The sequence below is a fragment of the Chaetura pelagica genome, unplaced genomic scaffold (assembly GCF_000747805.2).
Source record: "Chaetura pelagica isolate M959 unplaced genomic scaffold, ChaPel_1.0 scaffold312, whole genome shotgun sequence".
In the NCBI taxonomy this organism is placed as follows: Eukaryota; Metazoa; Chordata; class Aves; order Apodiformes; family Apodidae; genus Chaetura; species Chaetura pelagica.
This window is the reverse complement of record NW_009952485.1, coordinates 1682379-1698902: the sequence shown is the minus strand read 5'-3', so window position 1 is coordinate 1698902 and position 16524 is coordinate 1682379.

Below are 16524 nucleotides of genomic sequence, written 5' to 3'. Positions count from 1 at the left end.
TCAGATGTGCTTTTCTTACTCATTGCTTCAGCATAATTATGAAAAGGTAGCCTTTTAAATTTTGCATATCCAATAATTGAGTTGTAGTACATTTGCAAAACCCTGCAAAGAGGTAAGATGATGAGCACCTTGACACAAAAATGCATATGCCGTTCCACCTTTAAAAAGGTACCCCTACCTATAAAAGTAGCTTTCTGTAATATAGTATGGAATTACTGATGGGGATTCAAAGAGATTACATCAGGATATGACTATAAAGTTAAGCTATTCACTAGCTATTTCTTTACCTAAAATAGTTCACTCATAAAACTGCAGCTCCTATTTCTGCAGTGGAAGCAAACACTCTGTGTGTGTGTATATATATATATACATATAAATATAGTCACTTCTCATCAGTAATAAAGTTGGGTTTTTTTCTGCTTTTCAACATAATTTTTTTCTAAATTTTATAAATCTGAATACTTGAAAAACCCAGGAGACAGACAGCTCTGTTGTTGCCAAAACAGATACAAGTCCTCCTTTTTCTGTGTGTACCACTTCACACTACATTTATGACTTTGCAACTGTCTGTGTAAATGCCAACATAATCTCTATTCATCTGTTTTCTGTTTTACACTTTGTCTAAGTTACCTCTGTACTCAGTGTTTTCTTCACCTGCTGCTGCTGCTGGTACAGGTTATCAGCACTCCCAGTTCTCAAGCTTCATTCCTACGAGTGCTGCTCCTGCTGGCTGGGCTGGCCCCAGCACTGGCTCTGACTCAGCTCCTCCAGTACTTCATTCCCCACTCTTCCTTTGATTTGTAGCATCCTGTGACAGCCTTCACAACTCTGAAGTGTCTTTCCTCCTTACTTGGTTGTTTCTGCTTTTCTTTCATGTTTTTTCTGGGTAGCAACCAAAACACGCTAAGTTTGCAGAACAAAAGACTAAGTCCCAGCCTCAGAGAACCTGGCATGTAACATTATTCCTACTACCAATTCTTCTTTTACTACTATAAACAATGGCATTCTTCTCTTTCCCATCTCTGTTTCATTGTGTAACATACCTTGTGGCTTATGTGTCTGTATTCAAAAAGAGGTTATGTAAAAAATAAATCTATTACCCCTCAGATTAATAAAACATATATTAAGGAACTATATAAAATCTCCATTTTTTTTCATCCTACTAAGTTAAACTAACTATAGCCAATATTTTCAGTTCTGTTGCCTTACACTGGTTCTTGAAATGTATATTTAAGTACCTAAGTAAACCATGTACCATGGAGGAAGATCAATGTCTACAGTTCTGTGGGTCTCTAGAACATCTTCAAATCAAACCTTCATAGTGGTGGGGTGTTGGGGGGGGGTGGGCGTTGACAAGGTTTTGGTGCCAGATTAGATGTTTCTAACTCCATATGTCCAAACTACATGAGTCATCAAAATCTAGCTATCAGCTTTACAGTTTTGAGATTAAAACCAACATGAACAAAAGCAATTCTGTTTTTCCATTATTTGTTTTGTTTGCTGATGCTGCATTCTTTAATGTTCTATTTGTAATTTTTTTTTTTTTTCTCCAGAACCAGGAGGGATAGAAGCTGCCTTTAATGCCAAATGAGAGCTTGATAGTATCATATGAATTATAGAACTTCAGCTTTTATTATTTTATCATGCTTGTTTGCAGTACTGAAGACTCCTCCCAGAGTTCGTAACAGAGGATTTAACTTTGAAAATTTTAGCATCTGTATCTGATTACAACTTTGTAGGACTTCTCATGGGCCTGATCTTTGAAATATCTCCATATTAACTAGAACTATGAGACTGATGAAATAAGGCTCTTGGTTTAATCCTACTTATACAATGCAGGTCTTGTGTTTCACAAAATCAGTGTCACAGGAACAGGAGCTTTGAGGAGACACTCTCAGCCTATAAATTAGGTTCTTGGCTATAACGTTTCATCTTTATCTCACTAGGTGAGAGTTATTTGGTGTCACAAAGGAATACTTTCATTAGTTCAGAATTTGGTTCTCTTCTGTTTCCTGGTGGAATTATAATTTTTATTTATTCTCTGGTATGTGTGACACTGTAGCTGTGGTGCAGTTTCAGCTGTTGAACCTGTGCAAATCAGCACAGGCTAAAAGTTTGTCTTCCTCAGCACTTGAGACACCTTAGTGTGTAGTGTCATCTTCAGAGAAAGAAATTGCTGAAACTCGAATCTGCTTTGCATTTATTTTACATTAAGACATTACCTCATTCCTAGTCATGTAAATTCATATCTTGAGCAGCAAGAAGTAGTTTAGATGCTTGTGTTTCAGAAAGGATGTTTCCTTTAAAGATAAAACCCAAAGCAACCTCTTCGGAAATCTCAGGATTCTGCTTATCTCCCTTTCAGCAATTCTAGCTTCCCTACCTTACAACTCTCTTCTGTCCCTGTTCCCAGGAATATATTACAAAAGTTGCAAAATGCAGGAATTCACCCTGCACCATTTAAATCAATATGACCTGTCATCAGTGCCTTTTATAAGATTTATGTTTTACCAGTAATAAAGGCTTAGCCACTGTTTCCCCTTCCACCTTGTTTGCTACATCCCAGCCAAGAAATAAACAAATGCAGAAAAAGGTAACATCTGCTCACTTATTCTTTTATATTTTACTTACCTATAATTTACTTGTACTTTATTAATCTGTATTTGTTTTTGTATTTATACAATTGTAACAACATTCATACAAGTGACCACACAGCCTGACAAACTGAAAGGGAAGGCAAGACAGAGGAATTAACAGCTGGGAGTAAGTACTCTCGAACCTGGTGTTGCTGCTGGAGCAGTAACCATGCACTCGTGACTTCAGAGTGTGGTTCTGTGTACATTTCATTTGATGGGGAAGGGGACTAAAGATGTTGCCAGTCTCGGTTTTCCCGTAAGCTCCAGCTCTCCAACTGCAACTTATCCCTTTCTGATGTGTGCCAATAAAACTGTAAGACTGCACTATAAAATAGTCAAGGAAATGAGAGAACCTGAGGTTTGTGGAGGCTAATTTTCAATTATGTGTTTACAGCAGAGCCTCCCAGACTGTTGTATCAGCACAATTCAGGGTGACAGTGAACTGCAGCACAGGGAATGCGAGAGCGCACAGAGAGGATCTCGTAGGGCAGCTCTACAGCCGAAGAAAATGTACCCAGAACCACATCCTGTCTCCTAACCCAGGTGAATTTGCAGCAGTTGTCCTTTAGCTTTAAAGGGTGAAATTCACAGGTATTAAAAAGCATCTGTTTCTGTGTAGCAATTAATTAAACTAGTCATGTTTAACTGGTTACGTAAAATAGCTAACCCATAATTTAAACTTCTGGTTGCACATTAAAGGCAGCCCTTTGTAAGAGACCCAATAAAACACACTGCAGTGGCACCACTCAGTATTGCTAATTTTTCACAAATGACACAGAATTTTAGATGCCCAAGACCCATTGATTTCCAATGGAATTTAGACCCCTGAGTCATGTAGGCTCCTTTGAAAATTTTTACCCTTAACAATTTTCTTTGGGAAAGTTAAGAAGCCCACATGCCAGCAGCAGTTGTGTAAAGAGAACGCTTACTGTGTTGGGTGCTTAGTCATGAGGATTTAGCATTAGAAGTCTTCCTGTGTCTGTGTGCGTGTGTGGCTTTGCCACACATAAATTATCCAGCTTTCCTTTCTCCTCCTACGTGCAGAAAAATACAGGGACATTTAAAAGGCGAGCAAATAATCTGAAACACGAACCCATGCCTTCTATTCCTGTTTTAGATTTGGATTGAAAGATAGCTCCAGAGCCAGTCCCAGTAAAAGAACTGCTTTATGCAAAGCAAAAGAAAAGCAAAGTAAAAACTATAGTTGTAAAAGCAGTGGGGCTGCAACTCTTTAGCATTCAAGCAACTATCTCTAGAAGGGAAGCAGATTATGTGGTATCATATTGCAAAAGGGCTGTTCAACCCTGTTGCACTTACTCAAAGCTACATATTTACTTTTGTCACTGTATAGCAGCTATTGCATTATATCCTTCCTGCCAGGACACGAGGAGAAACAGAAGGTTAAGTGTAAACGGGGGAGGGGAGAAGAAGGAGGGAGAAGCAGCAGGAAAAGGGCTAAAAAGGAGAAAAGAACAGCTGAAGAGAAAAGAAAAACTTCCTTGCTGAGGCAGGAAAAGATCCTAAAGAAACACGGAGGAACAGCAGAGCAGGCACCACATATGGGATTATTAATGCAATTGTATTTCCTCCCTGATCTGACTGAAACCAAGATAGTTTGGCCAAAATAAAATAGAAGTATTTTATTACCCGAACATAAAAGTGGGAGGCACAGAGTCTGGCACCAGTGTAGCCTAAAGGAATTTCCATGATTTGTGCCATGAATGCTGAATGGGAGAGTTGTAAAAAGCACCTTTCTTTTAAGGATAGCTTGCTGGAATTTGTAAATATGGCCGAAAACAAAAACAACAAACCAATCCTGAAATGAAGTACTAAGTGCTGAAAATACCAAAGGCCCATTCTCCAGATATAAAACCCTGCAACCAAATGCATGCACCTTAGAGGGACTCGAGCAATCCAGAGATCACTTGGACTGAAGGGTTTGGGGGGGTCACAGGCTTTTGGTGACTAACTGAAATGACAGAAGGCAATGAGGTCTGGTTTCGTAATTTGGGGTTTCCTGAAACTGAGGGTTCTTGAGCGGGGTGTGATGTGGGAAAAGTCTTCAAAGTGAGTCCCTCACAACTACCTGCTGCTTTCACCAAGCAAGTCATGGCATCTTCCTAGTAATTTCAGCACCCAGAGGATCAGGCTCTATTGTTTGACTAACAGACCTGTCAAGTTTCACTCATTTTATGGAGGACCCACTCATTTCGTCTCCATCCTAATATCCCCCAGGCATCATTTTTGTTCTACCATTTACAGTGCTGTGGTAAACACAAGTGGTGGAAGAGGCCATGGCCCTGCGTATAGCATGGTCCAGTCAAAGGCACCTGGCCCTGCTTTCCTTCTTCTGTGAGGCTCAGCTGCTGTTGAGCGCTCAGCCATGGCCCAGCACACATCTCTGCAGGGTCCATGCATGCTCCACCTCCTTGCACAATCCCATGGGTCAGCCTTCTCACCTCTCCCATCATGTAAATGCATGCCACAGGTCACAACAATATAAAAACTATTTTCCCTTTACTGGAAAAAGAGCTAGAAGGAATATTCAACTCATTAACAGAATATCTTGGCTTGAATAGAAGTGACATTTTTCTCCAAAATGTGTTAGCTAACTCTTTGTAACTACTATATTATATATTCCGGTGCAGGCTGAGCAAGTAATGTTTTAATATGTGTTAGGTTGTGTACATGGGCCCTAGGAGTGAGCCAACTAAACCATATTAAAGTACAATTTGTCCTGTCAATGACAGGAGTCTAAAATCTGTTAGCTAACACACTTGAGAAAAGATAGGAAACAAAACTCCTTTTATTCCCATTTACCAGCATCCCCAGCACTGAAGGAGGTTTGTGGATCTCAAGATGGTGTCAACGTGGGATCCAGTGAAAAGCAGCCAAATGGGTACATTAAGTTTCAACTGTCTCTAAAAATATTGGTTTTAACAGCACAGAAGTCTTTTGAGTTAGGCTCTTCCAAATTAGTTGTATGAAAGGTTTCAGAGCCTCTGCTAAGTAGGTGGGGCATACTTTTAAGAAAAACCCTGACTCTTGCTAGACTTTGATGTGAAGTGTCAGTCCGTAATAATTAGAAGGTACTGAGCTGATGAGAAGGAGAAAGACAGCGTGGTACTGCCTTGGCACTGTGAAAGTAAGAGTAACTTCATTGAATACAGCCAGATTTAGTCTGGTGCAGTGGAGAATAGCATGCTGGAGCTGTAGTGTTATTATCAGTTGGATAACAAGATTTTCCACTGCCTCTGCAAAAGAAATACTAACTGGAGAAAGAAACTAACTCTCCCTGATTCTATTGTGCTTTCACTTGTTGGAGGGATAGCACGTTTAATGAACACCACAGAGGTATGGATAGCTCTTCCAAAAGCACATCTGTCTTCTTGGGAAGATAGGGTTACTGGCTCCAGACCTCTGAATTGGATTGCTGTTTTCCTTTACACTGGGACAGCACTCACTATACAGCAGTGTAGCCCTGGTCCGTATATTTATATACCACAATAACAATGCACAATTTTTTTAAGAAACTAAGGGATCTTGCAGCATAGCCCAGGCTTAACATAGAAAAAGTTCACAATAAACAATTGCAGGAAAGAGGAAGAATGAAGGGAAGAATGAGAAACCATTATGAGATTATTCTATACACATCAACTTTTACTTCCTTTTATTCTAAGTGCTTTGTTTAAACAATAATCAAGTACTGAAGACTTAAAAGTTTTATGAATGCTGACTTTGCCTGTAGAGCATCAGCAGGCTGAGGAGTTGTCTTAAGGCTGGTTATACAAAGCAACAGCAGTATTTTCACTGAGAACGTCTACCTTGTACCTGGCTTGTAATTGTCAGTTGTAGTAAAGTTACCTTGCTTGCCCCTCCTAAGCAGCAAACAGGCAGAGACTAAGTCCTTCAACTTCATTCTTCCTTGTTCTCCATCTCAGGCTCTTGTTTTTAAGTGCTCAAAATCCTACCACATCCACGTACCACACCCACACCCACCACGTTTGTTTTGGCACAAAACAATAGCAAAAGATAGTGAATTCCAGTAAACAGGTGATTAATGAAGCTTAAAGAATGCAAATCCCTGTGCATTTCTTTATGTTTATGTCTGTGGCTAAAGCCCAGTAAGTGAAGGGAGAACCTCAGACACAAGCAGGTGAGAGAAAAGGTACAGGTAGTGCTGCTGGCAGGAGATTCCAAATGGTTATCTAAAAAGCCAAGGAGGCAAAGAATAGATGGACATAGCACAGGGTCTGAATCCATAGCCAAGGGAAGGCACAAAGGGAAAAGGTCATGGAAAAATCACACTAGCAAGAAAGTGTTGAAAATTGTTTATAAGGTATAGACAAAGGCCCTGTATGGAGGTTCCCAGACCCAAATCCTTTGCTTTCATGGCCAGCTGCCGTGACCAGACTGACAAAAAGTGGCCCTTTAAGAATGAATGGTGTTATCAAGACCTTACACGTAATCCCAGCATTGCTAATGGGGGAAGGCGTGCAGGTCCTTCAGTGTTGCTTCCTCTTTCTCCACCCCTGATTAATTAAAATTAGCATATTCTGTGGTGCACACCAGGTGGAAAAGCTCATGCAATACTAAACCTTATCATTTTCTAGGAATTCATCTGAAGTGGGAAACTGTTAGGAGACTACTGCAGCAAGGAACTACATGAAAGCAGAAAACGGGAGAGATGGGTGACAGAGACAAAAGTGGCAAGCACACTGTCTCAATTCATCAGGGGCTTCCCTGGCAGCACAGTCGTAGGAAGTGGCAGGTACACTGTTCTTGTGACCTCAGCTGGGTTTGCATTTGCTTTTCCTACTGACTCTGGTGCTGGAAAGCACAAATTATTTTTATTTTAATTTTCTTCTCACTCTGTGTTTAGGATTGCAACCTAGTTCTTCCAGACCATAGCATATTTGCTTCTTATTTGCTCCATGGGCAGAGGTTTGGCTCCCTACAAGTCATGATGGATTTATGAAACAGTTGGTCAATAACTGGAGTCAGGGTCAACCCTCGCACGTGCTTTTGCCTTGTCCCATTTTCCAGTACTTGATGTAAGTATCACTGTATGCATAGGCAACTTCTGTACCCATAGATCTTCTCATCCAAACGGATAACATTATACCTATTAATTTATTATTTCTAGAATTACTTGGTAAATACATAGAGTTCCACCAACTTGCCTTGCTCTCACCTACACTCCAGAAAGCAGGTTTCCCAAGGAGGAGGATCTACCCTGCAGAAATAAAAATGAGGGCTAGTGTTATCAATGTACTGATGACTGTACACAACAATTGTAGCAGAAGAGTACCCATCATACTAGGATCACTTCAGTGGTCAGCTGAAGTGGCCACTCTGGTAAGCTAAAAGTTCCTGGGTCCCTTGTGCATTTAACTCCCAGTCAGCCCTTCTGCCATAAGGTCCTGATCTCTGTTACCCCAGAGGAACCCAGAGAAGCTCCAGGCTCAGCCTGACCCTCATCACCTCTGCTGTATGCTGCATGCAATGTGTGCCCAGCAATCATAACCAGAGAGGCTGTTCCCACACCTGAGCTGGTTCTGTATGAAGAGAAAGGCTTGGAGCTGCTTTGGTAGATAGTACTCAAGTCACAAGGCAAACAAAGTGACTCTTGAAGGAATCCTTCATCCTCATCTTCTTCCTTATTGCAGGTTGCCATATACACTAGGTCCTCCCAAGGATAGGCAGATTGGTTTGACTTTGTTTTCTTTGTGCAGTTACCCCCAAGCAGCTCACTCACTAGAGGGAAAAAATATAGTCTTATACTAATGGAGAATTTTTTTGGACAATATAAGAAAACTTGCTCAGCCAACCTTTCTTAAAATTTTGAAATTAACCCTTTTGTATAATCCATTTAAAAAAGAAACTCTCATTGTATTGTGTTGGTAAAGTGAGGCCTGTCTGATAAAATCTGATTAAAAATGTTTTTGAAAAAGGAAAAAATTATCTTTCTCCTGTTATAAAATATTTTCAAGTAACATTGCTGGTTTGAATGTGTGTATAACACATGTCAATCTGTGAAAAGAAGAAGAAGCCAGACTCAGTCACTGTCCATTGCTGAAACTTCTGGCAAGTTATATAATTCTAAGTGTTTCATAAAACATTCTCTTTGTTACTTTGCTTTTGATTGTAAGCAAAAATGTCTCAGTTGATTTGGCATCTGCTATAGTAAAAAAACAGAAACAGCATGTCAGGTTATGTTGATTTTGGTAGAATTTGATGTCTCAAAATGGGCTGAATGAGTCATGTTGAGACCTGGATTAAATTCAATCTGGACACAAACCAGGGACATAATTGGAATTTGCTCTTTAAAATCTTGCCAGCCAGGTCCATAGAACCTTAGTATCTAGAGTTCATATATTATATTGCAGAGGATACAGATCCTCAAAATCAGAATCTGTCATTAGATTATTTGTTCTTACGATACTTTTGTTACTATCAGCCAAAACCACAAGAAAATGGCCAATTAACAAGAGTTGCAAAGTTAGCTGTCAGCAAGGTATTCCTAATGCAGCTAAGTGTGGATGAAACAGAAATAGTTCAAGTTATCTTCTCTTAGTCTTTGATTCTCAAGCTGCTCAGGAGCTTTTTTCATCCCTGTGTAATTTAAAGCAGCCTCAGAGCATTCATCTTCTCTTCCTTTGGGTCAGGAGTAAAGAGGTGGTTTGGTTTGGTTTGGTTTGGTTTGGTTTGGTTTGGTTTGGTTTGGTTTGGTTTGGTTTGGTTTGGTTTGGTGGGTTTTTTGGTAGCAGGGGAGGGGCCCCAGGCTGTCTCCAGAAAGAAGCAGAGAAGTTCCCCTACTCCAAACCCAGCCAAGGAGCCATTAGAAGGACAATAGATGCACCTCAGCGATTAATATATGAAAGAACCGATGTAACACCTGAGCAGAGACAGAGGGGAGGAAGAGCTATGCTGGAGGAGGAGAGCTGTGCTGGGGAAGGAGAGCGGTGCTGGTGGTTGGTGAGGAAGAAGGGGAAGAAGGTGCCCAAGCAGAAGTTTCCCTGCAGCCCATGGTGAGATGGCAGCTGTGCCCCTTCACTCATGGGGGAGCGTGGTGGAACATTCCCTGAAGGTGCCAGGAGGGGTGAACTTGGCCAGTGGACTTGGATTTTGTGGCCAGTGGATTTGCTGCCTGTGGACTCAGATTGTGCAGTTTTGGAAGACCCTGGCACCAGGGAAGACTGTTCCCAGAGCAGCCCTTATGTGGTTCACAAAATATTTCCTGCCAGTATCTCACTCAGCCTTATCCTCAGAATGTGGAAATATATAGGTTAGGACTTAAGGCGGAGACTGAGAGGATCCTCTTTGGCCTCATTGTACTGTAGTCCTCAGAAAGATACTCCAAGCCTTAACAAGGAAATCAGGTGAGGTTCTTCAAGTGTTCAGTCTGAATCAATTCTCTTTCACATGGTAAATTACGACGTGGGGTCACCATCTCACGGTTGGCAATCTTTCATCCTGAGTTCTGAAACAGCTGTATCCATATAGGTCAAACATTGTCAATGCATGAAAGATGTCTTCAGAAAAACTTGGGTTTGAAGACTGGGCACTGGCAGAAAAGTCCAAATAATTAACCTAGTTTGTCAAGTCTCTAGAAGGGCTTCCAGTTGTCCAGATGTGGAGTGCTGGCTGAGCTTTCCTTCTGCAGGTCTGCACCTTCTTTCTGTGAAGGGGCAGCTGTTTTTGCTGTCACACTGTCCCTGTGAACATGGCACCTGAAAAGAATGACGGGCAACAAGGAAGTTTACCATCACGTTTTTGCACAAGTATAATTGCTTATCTATAAAGCTTCATTATTTGAGCTGAAAGAATCAGACATAACAACAGCTCTTTTTTCACTTTCTGTTTTGTTTTGTTGTGTTGTTCTTTTTAATCCACAGAGCTTGTCTGGAGGACTGGTGACTGGAGTGGCAATTAGCACAGTTGACAGAAGTAAGTGGGAGCGATTTTTCTTCCATAATGCAGATGTATGTGAGTTTTGTATATGCCTCTTTTGCAAGTGTCATTATTTGTTCCTTTCAATATCCTCTCTTAAAGAGAAAGCATCATCCTCCAGCCCTCATTTAGGAAAACATGTATTTTGGTTTTATCTAATAATAAAAAAATTATAGAAGCATTTTGCTTCTAGCAAACTCTATGGACAGTGACCCAAAGTCTTGTACTTTCAGGAGAAATACAGACTTACAGTATTTCTACTGTTCTTGGTTTGATGAAATGCCATATACCTCCAGTCACTGTGGGGCTCATTAGAATGAAGATAAAAATTTAACCCAGAACCTAGTTGACTAAGCTACTCTCCTATATGGAAGTTTAATTTCCAATAAATTTTTGTTTGGTTTGCTGGGTTGTTTGGTTTTTTTCTAATTCAGCACTATAGTCACAAACATTAGAAGTGGTAAACCAAGTTAAAGTATTTTAATAAAAATATTTTTAAAAAAACCTGTGTAGTTTAATTTTTTTAATCTTCCATTTCATTTTCCAGACACATGGGGAAGACACCAAGTAAAATCCTGTCCTGGAGTTGATTGCAAAGTTGACCTATGACTCAGCCTGAGGTTGTAATACTGTTTTATATCCTGCTTGATCCAATTCATCACCTTTTACTGTTAGAGACAAGGGATGGCGTACTGGTTAAGGCACTGAATAGGAACATCTAGAGTTGGTTCTCTGCTTTGACATAGTTCAGAGAAAGCCACTTGGTCCAAAAGCCTTTGAGGGATTTCACTCCTCTTTTGATATCCCTGACCTCCATTGATGTCCAAAACACAAGTCAGACATCTCAGAGGATTTCGATCTTGAGCTCTTAGCCACAGTTCATCCCCTCTGAGAGGAAGTATTACAACTTTTCCCTCTCTCACAATGAGAAAAAGGATTTCATTAATCTGTGGAACTCTTAAAGGCCACAACGACAGGCTCAGGGCGATCGCTCTTCAGTTACAAAATTAGGCAGAAACTGGTAGAAGTAAATCAGGTTGTTTCTCTGTGCAAAAAGGTGTGAAAATATAGATGAAATGTTAAAGTTTCCGTGGATTTGGAAAGACTCTACAGTGGTGTTTTAGCAGTAAGTATTGCTTTAGTGCCTGTGCAAAAAAAATTCCCTCATCTGCTTGTGTGCATTTTGCCTGTTGTCATATGGGTGCCCTAGAGGTAACTACATTTCAGTGGTGCTGAATGGGCAGCACAGGAGGAGCCTTCTGAGGCTCAGCCAACCCTTACGCAAGCACACGGCATCACAGCACGTGGAGGTAGGTGTCTTCTATTTAAAACCCACAGATAATTGCCTCATCCACTTACCTGGAGTCTACCAGTAGTATTTTCCATTCCTAAGGGTAAAAGCATAGAGCAGGAATTCAAGCCTTAGCCCAGCTCTTGTGGATACTGCTCTAAGAATAGCACAGTACAGCTCCTACCATGTTGCTGCTGCCAAGCAGGATCAGAAATCACACTGAGTTCATTAGGCAGTTTAAAGACAAATCTTCTAACCTGAAGTGTGGTTTAAAACTATTTCCTGGTGTTCTGGGCTTTAGACTGAGATACTTTTAGAGTACTAAATACTGTACCATTTTCAAAAGAGCTTCACAGAAATATAGCAGGATCAACCTGCAGGTATATATTTTCTAGTGCTTTAATAATGCGTGCCTTTCAAATACATAGGGACAAGGAGTCCCTATGTAAGGGATTAAGAAGCTATTGCAATTAGTTATTTATTTTTAGTGGTATGGTAAAGTAAAATTATATTACTGCTGCTGTTTGGTATAATGATAAAAAGAAAATTTTCTCATTAGTAGTTATTTCCTGATAACTAATTGCATATTGCTGTCTGCTAATTGTCCTTCCATCTGTACATTCGTATTTGACACCACAGTAAAATGCAATAATCACGTATGTCTCCTCTGCTCTACTCTGATACAGAAAGTAGTCCTGAGCCCTGCATGTTGCATTTTGAATAGTTTTTTTCAAAAAGAAAAACAATTCAGACTTCCTTTGGTGACACATTGCACAAGTTAAATGTTGAGACTACAATTATTCCCTGGCAATACATTTTCAATTTATAAAATTGATGAAGATACAGAAGGGAAAGAAATAGAGCAATGATTTAATCGTGTAATTTACTGTACACAGTGAAATGAGCTGCTTATGTGCATTTTCTCATGGGACGTGAATATAGAGCAGGAGTATCCTCATGTTTCTAAAGAGTAAAAATGAAGGAGAGAAGGAGGGATGCTAGTTACTGGTTTGCAGAGCAGCTGTTAAGATAAAAGCAGATGGAAATCTGGCTCAGAGGACTGTTAATAGGATATGGCACCTTTTATTTCCAGGTTACTGACTTGAATCAAGTTCGGGATGTTTGCTACTGAAAACCATTGTAGTAGCAACTAGTGTATGGTCAGTGGCCTTTATAAAAAAGGGCTGTATGTTGAAATCCAGTTTCTTGTAGTACCAGAACCACTTGAAGTCGCACCTCAGGGCTATGCAAGCAGAGACACCAAGCTTCATGTATGGAGAATAAAATTCCCACCCAAAATAAATCCCAGTCTCCCACAGTGAGCCGAGGAGAAGAGGCAGAGTTCCCACCTCTCTGTTGACTTTGCGATACCTGTTTAGTGGCCAAGACAGGAATTTATTTTCAGTTACTGCCCTTCAGCATCTTTTTGTGACAGATTTGCTACTATAGCATCCTGTGATGAAGATACACGATTTACTCTCTTTCTAATGTAAAAGCCTGTTCCTGGTCACTGACCTGTCCCTTCCCTTTCCTCTAATTTGTTCCCAGTCTTTCACTTTTTCCCCATGCCATCCTGATGTATTGAGGCACTGTTTAATTAAAGGTATTGATAGAGACTATGAATTAACGTCTCTGCTTCTGCCATTAAAATAATCTAGATTTTGTCTTGTGCCCAGTGCTTTTTTGTTTCACTTCATCCTGCCGTCTTTTCCCCTTTTGAATTTCAGGCTTTTAGGTTTCATCAGGAGGAGTGTGAGCAGAGATGGTGACTCTGACAGTGCTGTGGTGTATGCAGACCAGCCAGGGATGGGGCCCCACTGCAGCAGGCACCCTACCAACCCCCACTGGAAGCTAGTCCCTGCCTTGGGGACATTGCTGTCTAAGTGCCTAAAACATGTGGGTGGGACAGAAATGTTTTTCTCTGCATAAAAAACACCAGAGGAATTAAAAGCTCGATTTGATCACTGAAATAGTTTATTTTAAGTAATACTGGCCATGTATCTGTTGAAATTCCTTAGGTGGTTCTTCTTCCAAGGTTAACACATTTTGAGATGCCTGCTTTTCTTTCTTTTTTTTTTTTTTGCTACCCTCCCCCGCCTCCTCAGGACTTTGGAATAAAGAAAGTCTACTCATTTCACACCAGGTTAGTGTCACAATCCTTGTTAAAGACAAGTACCATAATCTCACCTCAAAATCCAGCATGCCAAGTAAGTCAAAGAAGGCACTCAAAATACCTGAGAAATAAATTGTAATTGTTATCCTGTTTAAGAAAGATGATTTTTCACTTCCTAAGTCACTCAGTCTTTTGAAGTCATATGTTGTACAAGCAGAGCAAAGGTGAAACTTTTCAGTGTCTTTTTAGTGATGAATCTGCCTGCCAAGCTACAGACTAGCTGGAAAAGCTGCAGAAACTAGATTTTTCTCGCCCTTTTAAATTTTTTTTGCATGTTCAACTTTTTAGGGTTGAAGAATAAATAGTCTAATGCCTCGTTATCTCTCTCTCCCATGTCTCCCTTCTATCCAACCTTTTTAAACATACTATAGAGTAATCCAAGAATTTAGTGGTGATTTTAAATCTTATGATAAACACTAATAATTAAGAATATCCATTCTGCCAGTATTCAGGAATTTCATTTATATATTACAGTAAGGACAGAGCAGGCAGAAGCTGAATAATACATAAAGCAACCAAGAGTCAAGTCTGCTTAGGGAAGCAAGCCTCAGGTTTCATTTCCCAAGGACACTACATTTTTGAAATGAATATCTTGCAAATATTTTGAAATGTCTTCAAACTGAGAAACTAACAGAAGAAATTATCTCTTTTTTCATAATTTTTTGTAGAGTTAACACTTCTTGAAATGAATTATTCAACATTTCTTTAGTGCTTGAAAAGATAATGAATATCCTTTTAGCTCTGCAGATACGGGACAGCAGAATATCTACTCCTATGGAAATAAAAATTTACCTGCTTTCTTACTGTTTCCAGAATCTGTGCAGTTCCTGCACACTGGATAAAAATCCATTCAGATACGCATTTTGATATACAGATGTTGCTAGTTCACCTTGTAGGAACTACTATACCATTATGCAGGTTATAACAGAAAAGAGTAGACTTTCTACAGCATTTTAAAACTAACTGGGAAATGTAATAGTGAACTTAAATAGAACTTCCTTAACAAATCGTGGGGTTTTTTTCCAAACATTATGAAAAGCCTAGGGAAATTATTGAATTTGTCACTATTTTCTTTAGCTTTCACAATCGTTTTCCACAGCAGACTTATTTTCTGATAATCTATTTTTTAAGCTTATGTTTTCATATTGGAGCTAGAGATAAAATTAAGGTAAAAAACCAATAGTTTAACTTCGAGTTATCATTACTTCAGACTATATGATGGTATATATTTAATACTTGTGCACTCTGGATAAAGTATGAAGACTTGAGTCTCAAAGAACATGTACAGCAGGTAACATGGAATTAAGGAGGCAAAATACTCTAAAGGATAATGCAAGAAACCAAAAAGGAACTGAGTAATGACTGCAGCTTTACTTTGCAAAGATGTGTGCAAACAATTGCTGTTGGCTTTTACTTTGAATACCTGTTGTGGGTGTGTTGGAAGCTTTGGATAATTGAAACAAAACAAAGTTTATATTGGTTGTGGCTGGGTTATGGTCTCCGTTTCATTATGAAAAACATTACGCATTATTTCAGTGTAAATATGTATTGGCTTGGAAGAATTTGAGTGAACCTTTTTATATATCCTGTCTGAATTTCAAGGTTATATGGAAAAGACAAACCAAGGGAGTTTGAAACATTCTGATGTCTCTGACCAAGAGATCTGCTTACCATTGACTCTGATTATACCCCTGTAATATATACAAGTGATAAATCTTTCTGTACATGTGCCGCAGAGACACAGATAAATACAATGTTTTCTACTTCTTAGAGGCATGAACTTCATTTGAATGTATATTGAGCTCTTCAGATGAAAGTCACTGCAGACTTAAGGCACGGTAAATCATTGAATGGAGGGCAAGAAACACAGGTCTCAGCTTCTGCTCCCAGCTCTGCCTCTGGTTCACCTTCTGGTGCAAAAACAGTCATTTTGCAACCTCAGATATTTTTCTTAACTGTTAAATGAGTATCGCTTATATTTAACTGCGTATCTGAGGTACCTCAAGGTCTCACACCAGAAGCACAAGGTTTTATTTAAATTATTATGTATTTTCTTGAACACTAAAGACTGCTCAGCGAACTCCTGGTAGAACAGATGCTAGTGAGCAAGTCAGGAGTAGGACAATGTGAATACTAAGAAGATTATGATGAATTAGGGGTAAATTTTGATTAAAACTAAGATAAAGACAAAGAAAAAACACAGAAAAAGCAAAGAGAACTGAAAAATAATAATTAAAAAAAAGGCGACAGGAGATGGAAATACAATAAATCCAGGGAGATGGGAACAGGAAATAAGAAACACAACTCATTATTGCAAAGTGTAATTCTGAGCGGGATAGTGTTACCCAAACATCAAGTTATTATCGTAGAATCCCAGTTGGAAATAAGGTAGTTCCTTATGGTAGATACTTACCTGAAAGAAACTTCAAGCACCTCATCATCTTGCTGATGCTTTGCTATCAGGTTCAGCA